Source organism: Cupressus sempervirens, chromosome 1, assembly GCF_028749045.1.
Source record: "Cupressus sempervirens isolate cs-2001-9-10 chromosome 1, ASM2874904v1, whole genome shotgun sequence".
Taxonomy (NCBI): domain Eukaryota; kingdom Viridiplantae; phylum Streptophyta; class Pinopsida; order Cupressales; family Cupressaceae; genus Cupressus; species Cupressus sempervirens.
The window spans coordinates 512,025,659-512,046,630 of NC_143118.1; positions in this window are offsets into that span (position 1 = coordinate 512,025,659).

Below are 20,972 nucleotides of genomic sequence, written 5' to 3' on the forward strand. Positions count from 1 at the left end.
AAGTTTGATTTCCATATTTATGGAAACACCAAAGGATTCTCATTGGCAAGTAGGAAAGAAGATCCTAAGGTATGTGAATGGTAGCAAGGGATTTGGCATCTTTCACACCACTAATAATGCTTTTAAGTTGGTTGGGTACATTGATAGTGAGTTAGAAGCCCAGATGATAGGTAGAGAACTTCTAGATATATGTTTCATAGAGGCTCAGGTGCAATTTCATGGGCATCCAAGAAGCAACCTATTATTGCTCAATCTATAGAGAGGTTGAATACATAGCAACAAATGTAACAACATGTCAAGCTATTTGGTTAAGGAGAATCTTGGAAAATTTGAATGAAAAGCAAGATGATCGAACCACAATCATTTATGACAACATTTTCTCAACTGCACTATCATAGAATCTATTTTTCCAAGGGAGAACTAAGAACATTGAGATCATATATCATTTCATTAGAGAACTAGTGGAGAATAAAGAAATCAAGATGGAATTTTGTAAGTCTGAGCAGCAATTAGCAGACATATTTACTAAGCCATTGGGCATAACAACTTATGTGTGCCTAAGAAGAAGTTTTGGCATGGTTGATTTGGATAAGAAGTAATCCTTATTTTTTTATTCACTCTGAACAAAAGGAGAGTGTTAAAATCTGTTAGTTTCCCCTTGAGCCAACCATCCACCTACCTATATGACACATTAAACTCAGTAGGTGAGTTTAAATTGGAAAATGAGAGGGAAAGCTTGTGAGACAAGTCAAAAGGAAAATTTTCTCACTATTTCAAATGCAAAGAAAAGGAGTAGACATAGCATTATTATGTGCAACATTGTAGTACTGTAAGTTTATATTGCAAATAGAAGTTGTAGGTTAAAATATTTTGATTCTAGTTGAAGCCATATGCTTCCAAATTTATAATAGTCAAATAAGTTTTTGAATAGAAATAAAGCTTTTTATGGTCTTCATTTCTATCTTTTCCATATTGGGTTGAGTATATATGCAACTCTATGTTTTAATGGTGGAAAAGACTAAACAACAAGTTTGTGATTAACTCACTTGGTTCCCTTGTTAACCAAGCTCTTCTTGTGCTAACTCAGTCAATATATGTTTGTGTTGTGTCTATCAAGTTACAATTGAGTCCACCAAGTCCCTTCCCTATGCTTACTGAGCTCAGTCCATCTCTGGGTCAACCAAGTTCACTCAGTGCAGTGTTGGCTAAGTTTGTTCACCATGCTCTTTCCTTTGGTGACCGAGTCACTCAGGTCCCATTGTTGCAAAGTAACTCGACATTACCTGTCACTTAGCTACTTAAGGTGCTAAACAACTCAACACTCACCATGGTTCTTGTTTTTCAAGTGATTTTTATTGTTGTGAAGTTTTTCACAAAAAGAACACCATATTCTCAATGAACCTGCAACTTATATCAAGAAAATGAGGAATTTTGATATTACAAAGAGCCCTTGATGGCAAAATTTGAATGGAGATGGTGGCATGATTTACAAAAAAACCTATTTCGAATACAGGTCGGCACTTACATTGTAGTTTTGTTTTGTAAATAAATAAAGAAAGATTGAAATATCCAATATCATGGTAGTAATTTACACATTCTTGGTGACAAGGTTGAAAGTTTTCATAATAGTCAATCAACAGATGAAGTTTTTGAATGAAAACATTTAGCAAAATCTTCACATTCAATGACTTTAAATGAAATTTTCAAATATAAAGGAAATAGCAACAACATTTCAAAGGACTCTTATTTTTATAGGAAAATACTCAAAAATATTTCCAAGAAAAACCCTTACCAACACAAGCTTACCAAAAGTTCCCAACATACCACATTGAACAGAGCAAATAGACTGCAGGTCCAAGGAAATACTCCATGTTAAAAGGTTATAGTTAACCCATAGGTCATGTCATAGAGATTCAATCAGCAAGATATACATGTCAAAATGAAAGGGATGTTGTAGAGAAATTCTAAAATAAAACATCTTCATTCATACATGTCAAGTTTATAGTTTACCTAGTTGAATAAAAACTACAAAGGTATGTTGAAGCCCATGTTCATGGAAGATAAATGATAAATTCTTGATAAATAGATGCAAAAGATCATAGATACTCTTCTTGCCTACAATAGAGCTTTCCAAATGTTACTGAAGAAACAAATATATCTTCCATGACAAATAGATCAAATCCTACTTGCACTACCCACCAAGTCTCTCGAGAATCTTCATAGTGAAGAACAAAAAAATAAGCTTTGTATTAGGGCTTGATATTTTCAAAAATCTACTGACTATAATTTATATGTTTGAATTAGGTGGATACTTGTGGGATTATATTTTTCTATTCCCTTCCCAATTTATAGATATGTTCTATAAATTTACTAGCAGTTGCACGTTTATGTATGTGCAATGATTAGATAGTTGGTATTTGTTGAAGTAGCTGAAGTATTTTATTAGTCCTACATATCTATAGGTGGAGACTATAGTTTTCACTCAACTCTTTTCAATTAGTTATTTTCTTGGTAATCTCCCAACTACAAAATATTGTCATTTAAACTATGGTATTGTAAAATTCTAAATTAAACAAAATTTATCAAATGTTAATTTTTACTTTCCTATTGGATCTCTTGTTTTTTTTGGTGGTGTTTTCATTTTATTAGTTAAGAAATTCTAAAAAAAAACAACTCTCAAAATGAGCGCCTAGGATTTCTTGTGCATGTTCAGATTACAGGCCAACACTTCTAGTGGCCACATGTTATGAACTCTTTTTAGAAGCCAAATGTCATAAACAATGAACTTTCTAGATAAATAGAAACCTTTCTAGATAATTTATTTGCATTGATATTAAGGATTTCATCTTTTATAATGAATTCTACTTGTAGGTGATATTTTTGACTAAATTTAATTACTAACCAAATTAATCAATGTAGGTTCAAGTTCTTTACTGAAAAATATGATTGCCATGCTTGCAGTTGTCATTGATCTTGTCCCTATCTTTACCATTCCAAATTGGAGCATCTGTCAAACAATAGAATTTTCTTTCCAGTAAAATTTTCATTATGTAGATGCACTGTGAATTCTATTTTATAGATGCACTATTATATTTTTATTTAGGGAAGCAAATATTTTACTCTCCAATCAAACTTCTAAATATTCTAGGATTTTAACAGAGCTATTCCTTTGTACTACAACTAATCTTAGTCCAAAATTTTGATTGTGCTTACATACAAGGTGTTGGGCTCTATTAATTTCTCCTTTATTTTAATTTGTTGGCTTTTTCTTAACAAGGCATTGCAATGTTTTAGAGGTTTTATTTGCATTGGTTACTGAAAAATGGGATAAATAGTGCCTAATGTGTAGACGTTTAACACCACAACATTGAATGGCGTGGAGATTTCACATCCAGATATATTTTCAACTAGTGTTTGATAATTCATGGCATCTTCCCTTCTATTACTTTAACCTGTCACGTGATCAGCTTTGATTCAATTTCCTTCTTGTACTGTGTCAGATTTCCTCTCTCTCCCAAATTGGCTCGGGACTAATGGAGCACCACAACAATGGAAGTGATTCATGGTTGTGCCACAAGCTACACCTTAACTTGTGTAACAATGGATGTGTGCCCTTCTACATTGCTATGAGTGTATAGGCAAACAATATTTTGTAAAAGATGCCAAGATCTGCCATTAAAAAAATTAATTTAATTCTTTAAATGCTTTTGAGGCATCTTTAAATTATTTCAAGTTTTCTTTTAAATTTCAAGTTTAGAAATTTGATTTCAATTTACTTTGTGACAAATTAGAAAGCTAAGTAAATTATTTTGTAAATTAGGCTAGTACCCTCTTTCATGACCCTTTTTACCAAAAATGATTGATTGTTTACAAAATTGAGGCACCCCTTTAGCCTGACCATGTGGATAATTAATGTTTTATTTTATTTTTGTCTTCATAGGAGCTATATATTGACCATTCTTAAGGTTGGAAAAATGCAATGAGGCAATATTAACATGGCATATGTGGCAAGTTTGACCGATGGCAAGCACATGCATTAGAAAGTTTTGAAAATGCAGACATTTTTGAAAAGGTAGCAAAAGACATTTTGTTGATGTGGTAAGGTAAAAGACACATAAAACATAAACCATAAAACATGTCACACATAAAACAAAGGCAAAAATAAAAGAAAACCTTGAATATTGTTCTGACCGTGGCATAATAAAGAAGACTTTGAAGAATTGACATGATCAGTACATGGAATTAAACAAAGGCTTGCATGTTCCACCAGGTGTAAAGATTGTATAGCGGATTTGAAAGGAAACTTGGAAATAGTTTTGTTTATGGGTGTTTGATAGATCATTTCTATCTTGCAAATGTTAGTTCTAATTTTTTTTTTTGCGTTCTTTGTGAAAACGAGAAGGATATTACTATTATGTGAAATTTTTAAAGATCTCTATGTTTGGCAAATATGGGTTGTTTTGAAAAGGATTTTTTCTTCCTCTACAAAGTTAAAATGTTCTTTGGCGGAAAATGAAAAGGTTTGTTCTCTGCAAATTGGGGTTGAATGTGAAAATGATTTGAACAGTTTCTTTTGATAGAAAATGGCATAAGGTATCTTCATGCTATTTCTTTGAATAAATATTTACCTTTTTATTCTCTCCTATGCATGCATGAATGGCTGATGTGGAGTAATGAAGACTTCTTATAAAAACAGAGAAAGGGTTTCAAAGATTTTGGTAAAAAGAACAATGGAGGTAAAAGGAAATCATTTTTCAAATATGATTGTTCAGATTGACTAAGATTTTCATTTTGTGAAAAAGAATAAGGTGAATATTTTCTTTTTCAGTCAGTTTCGAAAAAGAAATGAAAATATAGTCATTTTTTAAAAAAGAAAGAGAAAAAGAATAAGGGTTTTGAAGAAATTTTTTGTTTTTGATATGGAAGTTTTTCGAATCTAGTATCATTTCTTGAAAAAGAAGTTTTTGAATTTGGTTTCGAAAATAAAGATTTTGGATGCTCCTCAGAGGCAATTTTTTTTTTTTTAATAATATAGAAGTTTGTTCAAACCCTAATGGTTTTTGTTTTCTGAATGAAGTTTCAATAAAAATGAAGGGTCATTGTTTGAACCCTAAAATGGCATTTTTTTTCTTGAAGATTTTTCATGAGGGTTTAAAGTTTGAAGTCCTACTTGCACAGTTTGAAGTTTATATGGCTAGTATTTCAAAAGACATGAACAAATCTGAGGCATAACTAATAAAAGTTGGTTTTAAAATAACATTGCATAAGGGCATTTTTTTGAACAGCCCTAACTGGTTCAGTTTGTTTTTTTTATAATTGATTCTATTCGAATCTCATCTATATTTAAAGAGATCATTGTAAAATCTGAATACATGAGTGTAATATAGTGATGTAACACAGAGACATATATCTTGAAATTGTAAGATTGACCTGAAGGATTGGTTATAAACTTATTTGCATGTATAGGTGTACAGTATATTGCATACAGTTATATGTGCATATAAGGTTGTAATTCAATTAAAAGGAAATAGGTTGAGTCCCTGAGCAGTTGTTACCGCTGATTGTAAAAGAGTTGAAGCTCAATAAAAATCATAGGTTCATGGAGTGGTTTTTCTCCCTATGATGAATCCTTTTTGAAAATTTTTGAGGGTTTCCCACTCGACAAAATACATGTCTCTATCTTCTGTGAGTTCATGTTTTTCATATTCATGCATGGTGAATGATATTTATTTAAATAAGTTTTGAATGCATTCAGTCTATGAATCTTTAAAGTTATGATCTGCGAATTGATTTAGTAAAATTAGTAAGTTTTGATTCACACTGCGCCCCCCTCCTTCCAGAACTCTAATACTTCCAACACTATAGTCATATTCAATTTGTCTAAGATCAACTAATATTGAAATCGAGAAGCTTTTATTTACTATTGGCCTCTACTATTAGGCATTTTAGTGGCATGGTTGTTTCATTCAACACATCAAATGGGTAGTACCAGTATTTACAATGCACAAAGTGCTAGTTTTTATGGTGTCTTGCATCAAGTAAGGGGAAACTTCAATTAAACTTTTCAGAATAACAAAAAAAGAAGGAAATATTGTAGTAACATGAGAAACATTTTAGGCATGTCTAGTAAGTATCTAGAGGTTATAGCTTTACTAAACATGTTCTAAAAAAATCAGCATGCAACAACGTTGTAGTTTGATATGACTTTTCATACAAATGTAATATCTAAATATCTAGCAAATGCTACTAAAGTTTTTTAGAAAATAATAAAACATTTTAGATTGTAACCTTAGATATAAGGTCAAACGAGAAAACACACCTAAAAATTAATTTACTTGGCAAGGATTTTAATAGAATTTCATCCATAAGTCTTCACATTTCTTGTCCTATAGTGGATAGGACCACATTATATCTAAAATATTAAAAAAAATTCAACTCTCAAAGTTTTACTGCAGAAGCCCAAAAATATTGGGCCTACATTATCAATAGTTTTAAGAGTTACTTGTTTTAAAATTTTCAAAATTTTAGCTTTGCTACAAGATTTTTAGATTTTAGGCCAAAATTTAGTATGGTGTCTAAATGACTACTAAAAAATAAGTACTTACCGAGGAGGTTGATTAATATGATAGAGATGAATAAAACAAATCTATTTTTAATCTAGATGCTTAACAATATAAGCAAATAATTAAGCATGGCAATGGCCTTGCTATCTTATTTATTGACTTGCAAACTTTGTATTTTTGTCTTTACTTTTGCTCATCTCCTCTAATTAACAAATCTAACTACTGAAATTTCAAATGGTGGCAGCAGTCAACCTGAGATTAATAACGAAAAAATGGACCATTTCATTTGGTTTTGATGTCATTTTAGCTTGGGTCTGTATTAAGTACGTTTTTTCTACATTCAAGATTTGCATTATACAATGGACAATGTCTCAACACTTACCCAACACAATGTTCAATACAATTTTTTTAGTTACTAATTTTTTAAAAACTATTTGGACAAATACTTTTGTCAAACTTTCTTCTTCCCTTCCAATAATTAAATTGTAATTCTTCATATTTCTACTTTCTTACACAAGGCGGGACTATAGCTCAACAGAGCTCTTGTTTACTATGTTTTTACTTTTTTGACTACGTAAAGTTGTTGTTTAAAACAAATGTGTTATTTTGAATATTGTTAAATAAAATTTTGTAACATATAGTTAAACCAAGAAAAATGTATCAGTTAGTGAAGGAAATATTAGAATAAAAATTTTAATAGCATTGGTATTTCAATCTCCTAACAAGTTTTGTATATGGACTAAAGAAAATTTTGATCTTTAGTTAATCTTGTTGTGAGTGAGACCTACTTTATATTTCTACCAAAATTTTAATTTTCTTTCTTACCTTTTAAGGAGATCTTCAGGAAGCCCTTCCCGGTCAAATCTCCTGTCTTCGTATACTAAAACAGACAACTCCATGTAATAGATGCCAGAAAAGACTGATTGTTCTTTTTACTCCCCTAGTATTTTGGAGGATCTAGCGAGCCAAAGCATCCGTGTTCATTGTGTAAAGGAAATGATGGCTCACTAATATCTAAACTGGATGCATCGGGCTGTCTGTTTGTTGCAATTATATATGGCTGTGTGGTTGTGTGTGTTATCAGACTTATAAAAAAAGCAGGTTTTTGAGATTTAATTTGTATGCCCAGATTAAATTCATATATAAACTGTGAGATCATATTTAGATCATATACAAACATAAAGTTTGAGATCGTATACAGATCATACATTAACATAAATTGTGAGATCATATACAAATGATATACGAACATAAACTTTGAGATCATACACAAACATTAAATTTGAGATCATATGCAAGCATCAAATTTGAGATCATACCAGTGAATAATCGACTTATGGCCCTAAAATTATTGACGGTCACATGAGATTTGGTGCGTTTCCAGAGAGCTCCCTGTGCTCCTTCCTTTGTAGGAGTGAATACTTGCTAGCACTTTGAGGGAGACCAGGCGGTATTGTAACTGGATTCAATGTGTCATCTTTCTTGAGGAGTATAATTGAAGAGTTCATTTTCCTCTAGAGCCTGCAGAAAATGAAGATGGGTCATGATTTCCCTTCAATCAATAGTGATGGTTTTTTCTTGAATTATGAGATTAGTCACTTTGTACATAAAATTACCTTATTCATGGTTAAATCCTCAAGTTTTTTCTCAATATTGTAGCAGTGATAGAACTTTGCTGGTCACTATACTCTGTGGGGTCTCGCTTGCTTTTGGGAGGAAAGCTTTGTTATACAGTTCTAGATCTCAAAATAAGAATGAGTCCATGAAGTTCTTAGAAATTTACCCTAACTATAATTTATTCTCTCGAGTATAAACTTTAGGCATATCAATTTTTTGCATCATATTCTATGATTTATTTGTTGGAAATTAAACGTCAACACCTGCAGGTTGTCTTCGAGCCCCACGCCCATCTACCCTGTCAGGTCACGACAGGCATTCATTTTGGTAGGTGAGATTTTGAATTTGAATGTTGAGAGGGAAAGGAAGAATGTGACAAAAGGAATGTTTTATCATTCATTCGATTAAGTGAGATCAAGTAGATCAGAGAGAAGTTGCAAAGCTGAGCAGAGAAGGAAGAAGGAAAGAAGTTTGTGCCTGCAGTTGCACGTGGTTCCTTGTTCACTCTGTAAGTTTGTTGTTTGGATTTGTCCTGTTGAAGCAGTGATTTCTCTAGGCACCATTGTATGCAGCCATTAGAGTTGCAGGTTTAAAAGTTTATTGAAGTTAGAAGCATAATCAGTTTAGGGTTATTTTAGGGTTTTTCTAGTTAAAGCCAAATGCTCCTAGATTTTGTAATAGTTTAAATCTCAGTTGAATAGAAAGCAAGTAGCATACTTAATCTATTATTCTTCATCTTCTATTCATTGCATTTGACAAGTTTGGTTGAAAGCTTAAAGCTTTGGCTCTCTAATTTTAATGGTGAATGCATTCATGTTGGAATTTTCTAAATTATAAACTTTAGTTGGAGCCGAGCTCACTTGGCATCTATTGTTGCTGAGCATTTTCTTTGTGATCCGAGCATACTTGGCATTTTCTGTCAGGCTCCTCTTTGTGTCGAGTTCACTCGGCACCTATTGCCTGTCACTCGACACCATCAAGTGCCGAGCAAGTGCCGAGTGATTTTTGGCACTCGACACCTTCAAGTGCTGAGCAACCTACCACTCGGCACATTCATGTCCCGAGCAAAACTGGCACTCGGCAATTGTGAGTGCCGAGCAAACTTTTTTAGGTTTAGGGTTGTGAGTTTAAATTTTTAATTTGTATTTCTTACATTATTACCAGGATGAAAGAGTTTGTGCACAGAAAAATCAGTTCCACAGTTTCATTTTTCTTTCATAGTTCTCTCAATTTTATGACGAATTGTAGAATATGATTGAAAACATTCATGCACATAAATTTTATATAGTTGAATCCAAAAATATAACATAATAACTTTTACTTCTGAAACTAAAATTATTGCTGCAAGGAATGTATATCCATATTTACAGAAGGTATATGCACTCTAAATTCACACCAAATATCATCTCACCACAAAACTCCTCATCTTTCCTCCAGGCATTTTGGTTAGCTATATTATAGCTTCCCCATGTCGAAATATTGTTTCAAAGCAGAAGAATTCAGCACAGTATAAGATATTATTTGAAATTGCAATTTTGAAAGAATATCAACTATTTTTGAACCAGGTTGTAATGATATTGAGAATGGTAAAAATGAGATGTTTCTTTAGAAATATTGGATTTGAAAGAAGTATAAATCTATAAGTAATTTTAAATAAAGGTTAATTTTGAAACAACTCGAGTTAGTCATGAATTTTGAAAAAGTAAACTATAGAATATTTAAGAAAAAGCCTATTTTGCCAGTCCAATACAACAATAGTTAAAGTTTTGTATTCGTTGTGCATTGGTACATCTTCAATATGGAGTACAATTCTTGGAAAACTTATATAATAAAAAATTCCACATTCAGATATTATATTCTTAAAATAGGTCCAACATAATAAATACTCTGTTTCGATTCATCTCGTGTACCAGTATAGTGTGGTATATAGATGTGATCTTTCTTTGAGATAATTCCATCTCAACAAAGAATCAGAGGATGCCAGAGGACCTTAGTTCAAACTCTATATTTAGAGATCCAAGAATTGTGAAAGTGCATATACATGTGGTAAAATGGCAGTACTACTAAAATTGTCAACAAAATTGCAAGTATTTTATTGGAGAAGAACAATTTCAAATCAACTTGCTCCAAGAAAATCTGAAACTCAACATAAATGAGTCTTGGTATTGTTGAAATATTAATGTTGTAGCTTGTAACTTCTCCTAAGAAAGCTTGTAGTGGACTCTGATAGTGGTATTGTGTGATCTGCAAAAGAACATTAGAATCATGTTAAGTTGGTTGATAGTTATTTTCATGTTATGTTACATTTAATTATTGTTTTAGTAATGCACATTGACACAAATAAAGCATAAATTTGGTATATAAACTATTGATTTGAAATAATTTTAGTAGAAGAAAAATATTATGAGTGGATAGAGTTACAAGATGTTGTAATTGATGATTTTTGAAGAATTTCAAGTGTTAGAATCCTAATATGTTGTGTATGAATCCTAATAATATGTGTGCCTACATTTTAAAGTGAGAATTAGCTATAAATTATTGGGAACTACATTTGTTTACAACCTATTTGTGAAATTTTGTTTTTGAGAAATATTTTAAATCTTCGATATATGTTTTCACTATTACCTTTGCAAGTTGATGTTGTCATGGGGTGGGTAGTGTCAATGGTTTAAGGGGTGACAATAGTTGCAGTGATGCTTCATCCCTAATCAACCCAAAATCATCCCAAATCAACCCTAATCAACCCAAAACATGTCAAATATCTCAAATCAATCATCACCTATCAAACCCTGGGCATTGTCATGTCCCTCAATGCCTTGGTAACCCATCAAATCTTATCAAACCTATCAAATCAGACCTTAGAACTATCATGTCCCTTAGTACTAGGTCAAACCTGTCATCTTTATCATCCGATCATTGATATTGTCAAGTCCCTCAGTGTTAGATCATGACATTATCAAAGCAATTCAATAACATTGACAATGTTCATCGATGTTATTATGATCAACCTTATCAATCAATTTCAATCTTGTGGCCTTTATAATATCTGTTAAAGGTCACATATTCCTAATAAATGTCACATATTTCCTTGGCATGTTATCAATCCTAATTAGTCAATAAATTTGATCATGGCTTTGATCTATCCACTATCATCCTAGTCGATCTTCATAATTTTCAAATTTCATCAAAGGATAATATCATATTTATTTCATCAAGTTGGCCAATCATTAACTAATTTTTCCTATAGGATTAGATAACCCATAATCTATTCCTATGCCATTTCAATCATTCCTCATTTTTCCTTGTTAATTATTCTTACTAATTGATGCTCTGAATTAATTAATATTAATATAGTAATTGATTCATCCTTCACAAAGTATGGGAATTCTCAATTTCCTAAGTCCTATTTTCCAATTCTAACTTCTATTTTACTAATTTCCATTTGTGTGGAATTATGAATTTTTAATTCAACTATTCCATTTAGCCTTGACACATGGACATCATACATTGTAGATCCTCTCCTTACACTTGGCTAATATGTGTCATATAATTTGATATATTTAATTCCTTATGCATGACTATAATAAGTCACCTTCGTCATAGATTCTTGGCTACAGTGCTTTGAGATGTCATATTCACATCATAGAATCTCCTCCACTTTTAGCCTTGTTGACTTCCATGCATCATAGAATCCTACATTTTTCATATTGTGTCATGTTCATCGCAAATATTCTAAGGAATATCATGCCAAGTTGCACATTCAAGTTGAAAAGTGTCCATCCTCTCATTCATGTATCACCTCTTGCACTTTGGCTATAAATTGAATCATCTTACTCTCATTTTCGATCCTTAGAGTTTGTATTCTCACATCACACCCAAACCACACTTCTAGTACTCTCAATAGCATCATCCCATCATAGTCTTTTGCTTTCAATTGTATGCACTATAGGCAATTGGAGCTACATCAAAATGGAGAAGAAAAGACATGGAAACTAAAATTGAAGAGGGGTTTACTTATTTTATTTCCTTTATTTCAATTGGTTTTCATGGCAGATTAGAAGGGTTTAGTGTATTTTGATTGAGTTTTGTGGTTTCTCATAGTATGCTAGGTTTTAACCCTTTTTCTAGTCCTATACCTAGTACTTGTGTAATAATTAATTTGCATTTTGCAGTATCTTTTGAAAGTGAATGGTGGATGTATCCAAAGGTTGTTAATAGATTTCACTCTTGATATTGTGGTAAATGTCAATCTTTGTTGTTCTCTTTTTCCAATGCCTATTGTAGCCTTTTCTAGGGCAAGTCCCTAAGAGTTGTGTATGATTCCCTTGCGTAATTGGTGTAATGGGTACATTCACTGGGTTATGTGTATGCCATAGTGGTCCAATGTAATTATTAAAATTGATAACAACATATTTGGGTTGTTCTAGAGGTTTTGAATTTATATTGTAGACAATTTCTATTATTTGTCCAAGTGATTTGTTTACCAATTCAGTTTGTATCCATTTAACATGATTTGTTGGTTGATGCATAGGATAACCTCCACTGACATTTTTCATATTCATTATGCTTGTTTCACCTTGGTGCAACAACTCTAGCTAAATAAAGTGTTATGGGGAGGTTCAATTGTTTTAGCATTTTATTATTATGTAGTTTCACTAATTCATTGGTGTCAAATTCTTCCCTTTGTTTGGAGCTTAAGCATTTATTTATTTGAGTCATGAGTGTCTCCTAGTCATCTTGTAGGGGTTCAACATTTCTAATATATTTAATAGTAGGAATATACTATTTAATATATATGAGTTAGTTTTAAATTGATATATTATTTCACTAATAATATAATCTTTCTTCTACTATATTTATTATATGTTAAATAGTGATTTTTCTATTTAATATTTAATAAGTATAATAGAAATATTAATTAGTAAAATAATATTTATTTATTTATTTGCATGAATATAATTGTTAATAATAATAACTAAATTATCAAAATTATGAGACAATTAGTTATTAATTATTTTGAAATGCAAATAAATAAATAGGAGGCTACTCTTTTTATCACACATACATATATTTGTTTTCTTTCATATTTTGTGGACTATTAGAGGAGTTATTTTCAGTTTTGAGCAGTTTTTGGATAGTTTGAGGCCTACCTTGGGTTGCATATCAGTTGAGAGGGTCTTCAGAGTAGTTTTACTTCAATTTTTGGAAGTTGTGGTCTTGATTTTGAGGGGTTTCTTTATGCATGTGAGTTCATGAGTTTCTTGAATGATTTTATATTTTTTGAGATAACTATGAGAAGTTCTTGATATAATGGATTCCTATTTTGCTGGAAGTTTATGGAAAATATTCTTCCAGCATTAGGTGGACTAATAGGTGAAAGAGGTCGTGAGGACCCTTCACTGAATTCGGATTTTATGTAAACTTAGAAGCAACCTCTTTCATGATTTCTACCTCTAGCTCTATTGTGTTTGGGTCTATAGGGAGTAAACAAGTTTCCACTCCTTGTGGCAACAGTCATAGACAATGACTTAAAACAAAGTTTGAACAAGGATAACACTAGAATGTTGTCTTGAAGTGATTAAGTGTGTTGTATATCTAGGTATGAATAGTCTGAGAAATGGCTAGTATAATCAAGAGTTTTGACTAATGTGACACAAGGTATAATGAACATAAGAGAACAAAATAGGACAACCAAGTAAGGAGACTAGTTATTGTGCAAATCACAAGTGATCAACTAAGAAAGAAATTAGAGTTTGACACTATTGCAGATAGAGGAATGACTAAATCTTTTTAGACACGGATCAGATTTTGATCAAGCTTTGATTAGGGAGCTTAGAATAGCTCACTATTTTTGGACAAATTTGGATAGAATTGCATGAATAAATGACTTCCATGTGAAGAAAAACCTCTAGTGAGGCAATTTCAATAGTTTTAGGACCAAAGCTCACACGAAGATTCACGCACAACTACACAAGGAAGTACAATGAACCATGTGAGAATTCAGAACAATAATTTTGAAATTATTTTCTTGCATGAGAATTCAGATACAGTAACCCAAGGAAAGGACAAACTGAGAGTACAGATGAGTTTTGAATCAATATTTTAGTGTTTTGGTATGATTTCATGTGAGGGTTCTCAGCTTCCTATGTGAGGAAATATAGAGAGTTGCACGAGGAGACATGAACTAACAATTGTAAAAGTGTTTTTTTGCATGAAGTTTTGTAGAACTAAGGTGAGGAAAGGACAAAAATGACAATTTTGAACTATACTTTAAGATTTTTCCAATGATTTTTTTAGTCTAAACAGAGGATTGATAGTATTTGTAAGTTTCAGGCAGATATGGGCATCATTTTCATATTTTGAACATCATGTTGGTTTGTAAGTAAACAACTATTTTTCAAAAAAGAGATGCAAGTTTTATTCGTAAATAATTCAACTAAGGAAAAAGCAACTCAAAAGGATGGGGGGAGTCTTGAACTTTTGTTGTTTGGATGATTTGGATAGTTTGCAGACTTGAAAAAGATACTCTTTTATCCCTATAACTAGAAATGGTAGAGGCAAAAAAATCTTTGTCTCACAACTTATGTGCACGTGTTCACCTCACATAGTTGTGTCACCCCACTAGAGTGCACTCATTTTTTGGGTGTATTCCAAGGACTCAATAACATATATGCTCAATGAGCACCTTGTAGATGCTAAAAAATGGTTCACATTTATGATTTCATGATAACAAAGCTCCATTTGACATATAGCACACCTTTTGAAAGAAAAAGTCTTCATCTCATTCTAACTGGTCCTCATCTCATCTCTTAGGTCTTCTTCCATTCATATCTTTATTCATCACCATGATCATGTGTTCCAATACACCAAATCATCTTCATCTTGTATTCCTACATTCTTGCATCATTCTACACAGTCTTTCAAGCTTCTAGGGCTTTCCACCTAGTCCAACCTTAGTCTAACCTTTTTTTGACCAAGTTTGACCAAATGTGACCATGTTTGACTTATTTCACTTATGTTATAATTTATTTCTACCATTTTGGGCACTCACACAAAGTTTCAGGTCATTTTGAGTCTAGTTGGGCTATTTTTGGTCCCTAGAGCCTTCTAGGGCACAATCTGCACTTTTTGAGTGCACTTGGGCTTCCCAACTGCACCATGGGTGCACTTGGTACTGTCATAGTACACTTGGGCTTACCAAGTGTGCACTGGGTGCACTTGGGTGTGTTTTGAGTGCACTTGGGGTAGTAGGATGCCCATAATTGCTCCTGGAGCCCCTATGTTGCACTCCAGAGGCCATAACTTTTGTGTTTCAACTCCAATTTACAAACCATCAGCTACGTTGGATTTGTCTCTTTTTTATGAACATATTGAGCTATCATTTTTATTATTTATTCACTATCTTGAGTGGTAACCCTTGAAAATACTCTTGGGCCTCTAAATCGACATCACCTCTTCATACTAATTCATCCCATTTTCTCATTCTACTAACTTTGATTTGTTTGGCCAACCTAATTATTTCTCAATAGTGTCCATCATCATTCACATCCTCTTTTACATCATTTTCATATCATTTTAAAATCACTTCAAATCAACATGGAACCATTTAATATCAACTCGAAATCATATCAAATCAACCTGAAATCACCCCAAATCAATTTAGAATAACTCAAAATCAGTTCTAATCAACCCAAAACATATCAAACATCCAAAATCAATCATCATTTATCTAATCCTAGGCATTTTTGTGGCTTTTAGTGCCTTAGAAACCTATCAATCTATCAAATCTTATCAATCTGACCTTAGGACTGTCATGGTTCTTAGTGCTAGGTCAAACTATCATTCATGTCATTCGATCCTTGACATTGTTGAGTCTTTCAATGTTAGATAATGGAATATCAACCATTTTAATAATATTGACTATGTCTATTAATATTATTATGATCAACCCTATCAATCAATCTCGATTCTATAGCATTTACAATGTCGATTAAATGTTATGTATCCTTAGTTCATGTCATGTGTCCTTGGCATGTTAATCAATTAATTAATTTGACCATAACTTTGGTCTATCCATCATCATCCTTGTCAATTTCCATTATCATCACACTTCATCAAAGGACACTATCACACTTATTTAATCAAACTGGCCAATCATCTACTAATTTTCTTCCTATGTCATTTCACTAATTATTCTTCTTAACTAACCTTCTCAACTAATTAATTTTATTAATTAATTGGTTCATCATTCACAAACCATGGAAATTCACAATTTCCTAAGTCATATTTTCCTCCATTAATTCTATTTTCACTAATTTCTATTTTGTGGAATAAAGGACTTTTAATTTAAATATTCCATAAAATATTGACATCATCATGACACATGGGTGTGACACCTCATGGATTCTCCTTTGACACTTGGCTAAGAAATGGCATAATCCAATATTCTTATTCTCTTATGCATATCCATATTTGGCTTCATTTTTCATAGATTCTTGGCTTAAAGTGGGCTTGAGGTGTCATATGATGCGTCATAGATTCTCAACCATATTTAACCGTGTTTGAATTCCAAGCATCATAAAATCCCACACTTGGCATCTTGTGTCATATGCGTCATGGATTCTCTAAGGAATCTCTTGTCATGTCACATATCCAAGGTTACAATTCCAATGCTCTCATCCTCGATGTTGATTATAAAATGAGCATTCTTTCTCTCATTTCTGGTCCTAATTTCTTGAGTTCTTGGGTCCGTAGTTTTCTCACATTTTTCACTGCATCTCTCACATTTAAATCACAACTTCAAGTATTCTCATAGCACCATCATTATCATAGAATTTTTCTCCAATATTGTGTGCATTATAGGAAATTTGGAGCTACATCACATGGAGAAGAAAGAAGGACATGGGAGCTACAAATGAAAGAGGGAGTTTTAGATTTGCTTTCTTGTTTTGATTCATTTGGTTTTCATGGTAGACTAGAGGGTGTCAATGTAGGATTATTGAGTTTGTGATTTGATCATAGTATGTTAGACATTAGCCCATTTTCTAGGTCCTACATTTTGGTGAACCTGACGTGAACATTCTTATCTAACTTGGGTGTTCTTGTTTTGTGCTTGTAGGTGCAAGGAAGGAGCTCACTTGGAGGGGTATAACAACTATTTGCACTTTCTTATCACACCTAGATTAATTAGGGGGTCCAGGAATATGGTTATATGCTTTAATTCTATGCATTTTGTTAGCTTTCTGCCCTAGGGTGCACTCTTCTCTATCAGGGTGCACTTGGGACCCCTAGGAGCAGTTTTAAGGGCTTAGGAGACACCATAACCCTTGTTTTCTATTCCTAACTGACCAACTGCACCTAGAAACTACCAACTACACCCTTTTGAGCCCCAACTACACCATGGGTGTATTTTGCACTATCTAGTTACACTTGGTAGTATAGGTGTCAAAAAATTTAGTTTTTGGGTCTTGATTGGGCACCATTTCCCCACAACTTGCCATAGACCTCCCAATTGTGCCCAGAAACTACCAAATATGCCCTTCTAAGCCCCAAGTACACCATGGGCATAGTTAGCACTGTCTTAGCACACTTGAGGGAATTTTGAACCATTCTAGCCTTTTGAGACATAGTCTGCTCTGCTAGAGCACATTTGGTTCACAGAAAGCACCTATTTCAATTAGAATTTGCACTTATGGTTTTTGTTTGCTTCTAAGACCTAGATTCTAGAGGTTTTTGTGTTATTGATGGCTTTTTTGTAGCATGTGGCAATTGTTGGATGAAGATTAATCTTTGAAAACTACTAATGTTTGCTTGCAAGATGTTGTTGAAGACCATTGTGTGTTTGTCAAAACCATGTGTGTGGATTTCCTGGATTAGATAACACTTTGTTTGGTTCTTAAAATGAACTTTTTCTTTTTTTCTTTGTGTTTCTACAGTGTTTAAATCCATAGGAGTTGCATGGATGTATCCTCTCCCCTCGCTATTTGTGGATCTTGGTTGTAAGAGAAATCTGTGTAACTTCTATAGAAAGCTTGCCTTGGACCAAGATACTCGATATTGGGTATGCTAGGGGATGAATTCAAAGTGGTAATGGGCCAAAATTTAGGTCAACATTCCAGTTGCTATATAAAACTTGATTACAATGAAATCTGTGTTAGTGGTATTGCTGAGTGATAGCTCTCCTCTAGTACCCTTATGGTGTGTCAAACCCCAATTCTCAGGGCTGCGAGACCTTCTAAGGAAGTTTATCAATCACTTGTTGAACGGAATTCCCTTACTAAAAACCATGTTTTAGTGCCCAAAATCCTTTCTATCCACTGGCTCAAAGGGTCACCCATGCCCATGAAGACATCCTACATTCTTGTGGTCCTTGGTAGAGGCAACAGTCCCTTGGGAAGTCATGCCTATGGTGCCAAGATCCTAGGTTGCCTACTCTACATAAGTGTGGCTAAACTTTGATTCAAGTAGGAATTCGGTGGATATAGTCTTAAAGCGTAGGTTGTGGTGTGTTTGTTTACTTTTAACAATAGCTATTCTTGTCTTAATGTGTCTTGTGTGTGTGTAAAACATTAATCAATATAAAAGCCAACATTCAAATTTACACCTTAGATATTGTTTACACCTTCTCCAAGCATCAAACATTATCAAAATGTTATAACTTTGGTCAAAACTTTTCAAACTTAAACTTGGGAAGCATGGAACACTACATCCCTAGATGTGCTTGGCATAGAATAGTTTTAATACTTGCATCTACTCACTTGCATTCTCCATAGTTTAAACCTCATACTTGCATCATATAGGCTTCATCTTGCATCTCTTAGTCCTCACTTTGTATCCCTCATCCTTTACATTGCATTCATTAGGGTTTAGTTTGAATCCTTTAGTCTTTGCATTTCCCCCCAAAACTTGTATTTTGCATTGTCAATCTTGCATCCTTGCATAACCAACCTTCATCTTGAACACTTTGACCATCATTATAGGTGTCCTAAACATCATTTTGAACCTTCATTCTGGTCCTAGTACTGTCTTGCTATCTAGCTCACCATGACATTAATCTAGCAACCCGAACACCTAAAATTGCCTTAGTTTTAGCCTAGCTTTCCAACTACACTATGAAACTACCAACTACACTCAAACTAACCCCAACTATACCATAGGTGCAGTTGGTATTGTCTGGGCACACTTAGTTGTCTAAGAACCCAATTTGGGCTTCCATGAAACTACCGACTACACCCAAACTAGCCCCAACTATACCATAGGCATAGTTGGTATTGTTAGAGTGCACTTGGTGTTGTTAGGCCATGAAACTACATGTTAGGACCCCAAAACTACATCTAGGAGCCTCTGCACCTACCCATTGTGTATTTGACCCAAAACTACATCTTGTACCCAAAATCTCATTTTTCACCTTAGGATCTTTGCATATTGCATGTCCAATCAGCATAACCATCATTTTGAGTCACCTAAATGTCATTTCGAACCCCAAAACTTTTGAATTTAGTCAAAAATCTGAACAAAGTATGAGTCCTAGAGTATCTCCTAGTGTTGATGGATAATGGATCTTGACTAGTCTTTTTATCTTTTCTTATCATTTTCTTTGGTCAAACTCTATCTATGTCTTGATAGATTTGACCTTGTCATCTTTATCATTTTGATCTTTTTGTCTTTTATCACTTTTTGGTCAAGATCCAAAGTCCATTATCATAACATTAAACTCCTAGACAAAATACTTTCTAAAGATTTTGCCTAAGTTCAAAACCTTGCATATACCTTTGTCATTAGCATAATCATATTCCTAGGGTCCCTAAACATCATTTTGACTTACCCTAGTGGTATATCCCCCCCATATTGCATTGTTCAAAACCTTAGCATCATTTCCACTATCAACTAAATTGTCTTCTTGATTACTTGTCCTCATTTTGCATATCCCAAAAATCATTATCAACCCTATAACACCATCTCTTTCATATTTTACCTTTCATACATCAACCCCTAGCATCATTACCAAGTCCAAAATATAACTCTAACCTTCATTTTTCATACTATAGGGTCATTTTCATCTCCTTTAGTCAATCTCCAAAATGTAACTTTGTATTTGCATTTGCATAGTTTCCCTAGGACATTTACATCTTGCATATCAAAACCCCACTTCATTTAGCATTTTCCTAGGTTGCATAACATCCTTAAACACCTCAAAATCCAAAAAACAATCATATCTTGCACACCCACATCCTCATTATCAAGTTTTGACCTATTTTACCAACTGCACCCGTATTTTACCAATTGCACACTTTAGGTGTGCAGTTGGTAGTTTTAGAGCACACTTGGTAGTTTTAGAGTGCACTTGGTAATTAGGGACTTCATTCTATGTTCCAAAACCATAATTTTCACTTCCATAGGCTTCATTGCATCTCAAAACCTTGAAAAACACTCTAAAACACTCAAAACATTCACATTTTGCATTTTAGGCACCCTAACACCTTTGTTTACCCATTGCATACCTCCTACTTACCGATTGCTTACCTTCAGGGCCCCAAGTGCACCAAGGGTGCACTTGGTATTATCTAAGCATAGTTGGTAGTTTAGGTGCACACTAGGGAGGCAAAAAGTCCATTTAGTCTTTCCTCCACTTCATCTACATCCATAGGTATCATGCCAACACTTACTAGGACACAATCAGCTTAGAGACTTGAAGAACTTTATCAACCCTTATTTTTTGAGGCACCAACACAACCAAAACCTTGTCCAAGATGGAATAAGAGCAAGAAAACACAACAAACCTTTGACAAAGAC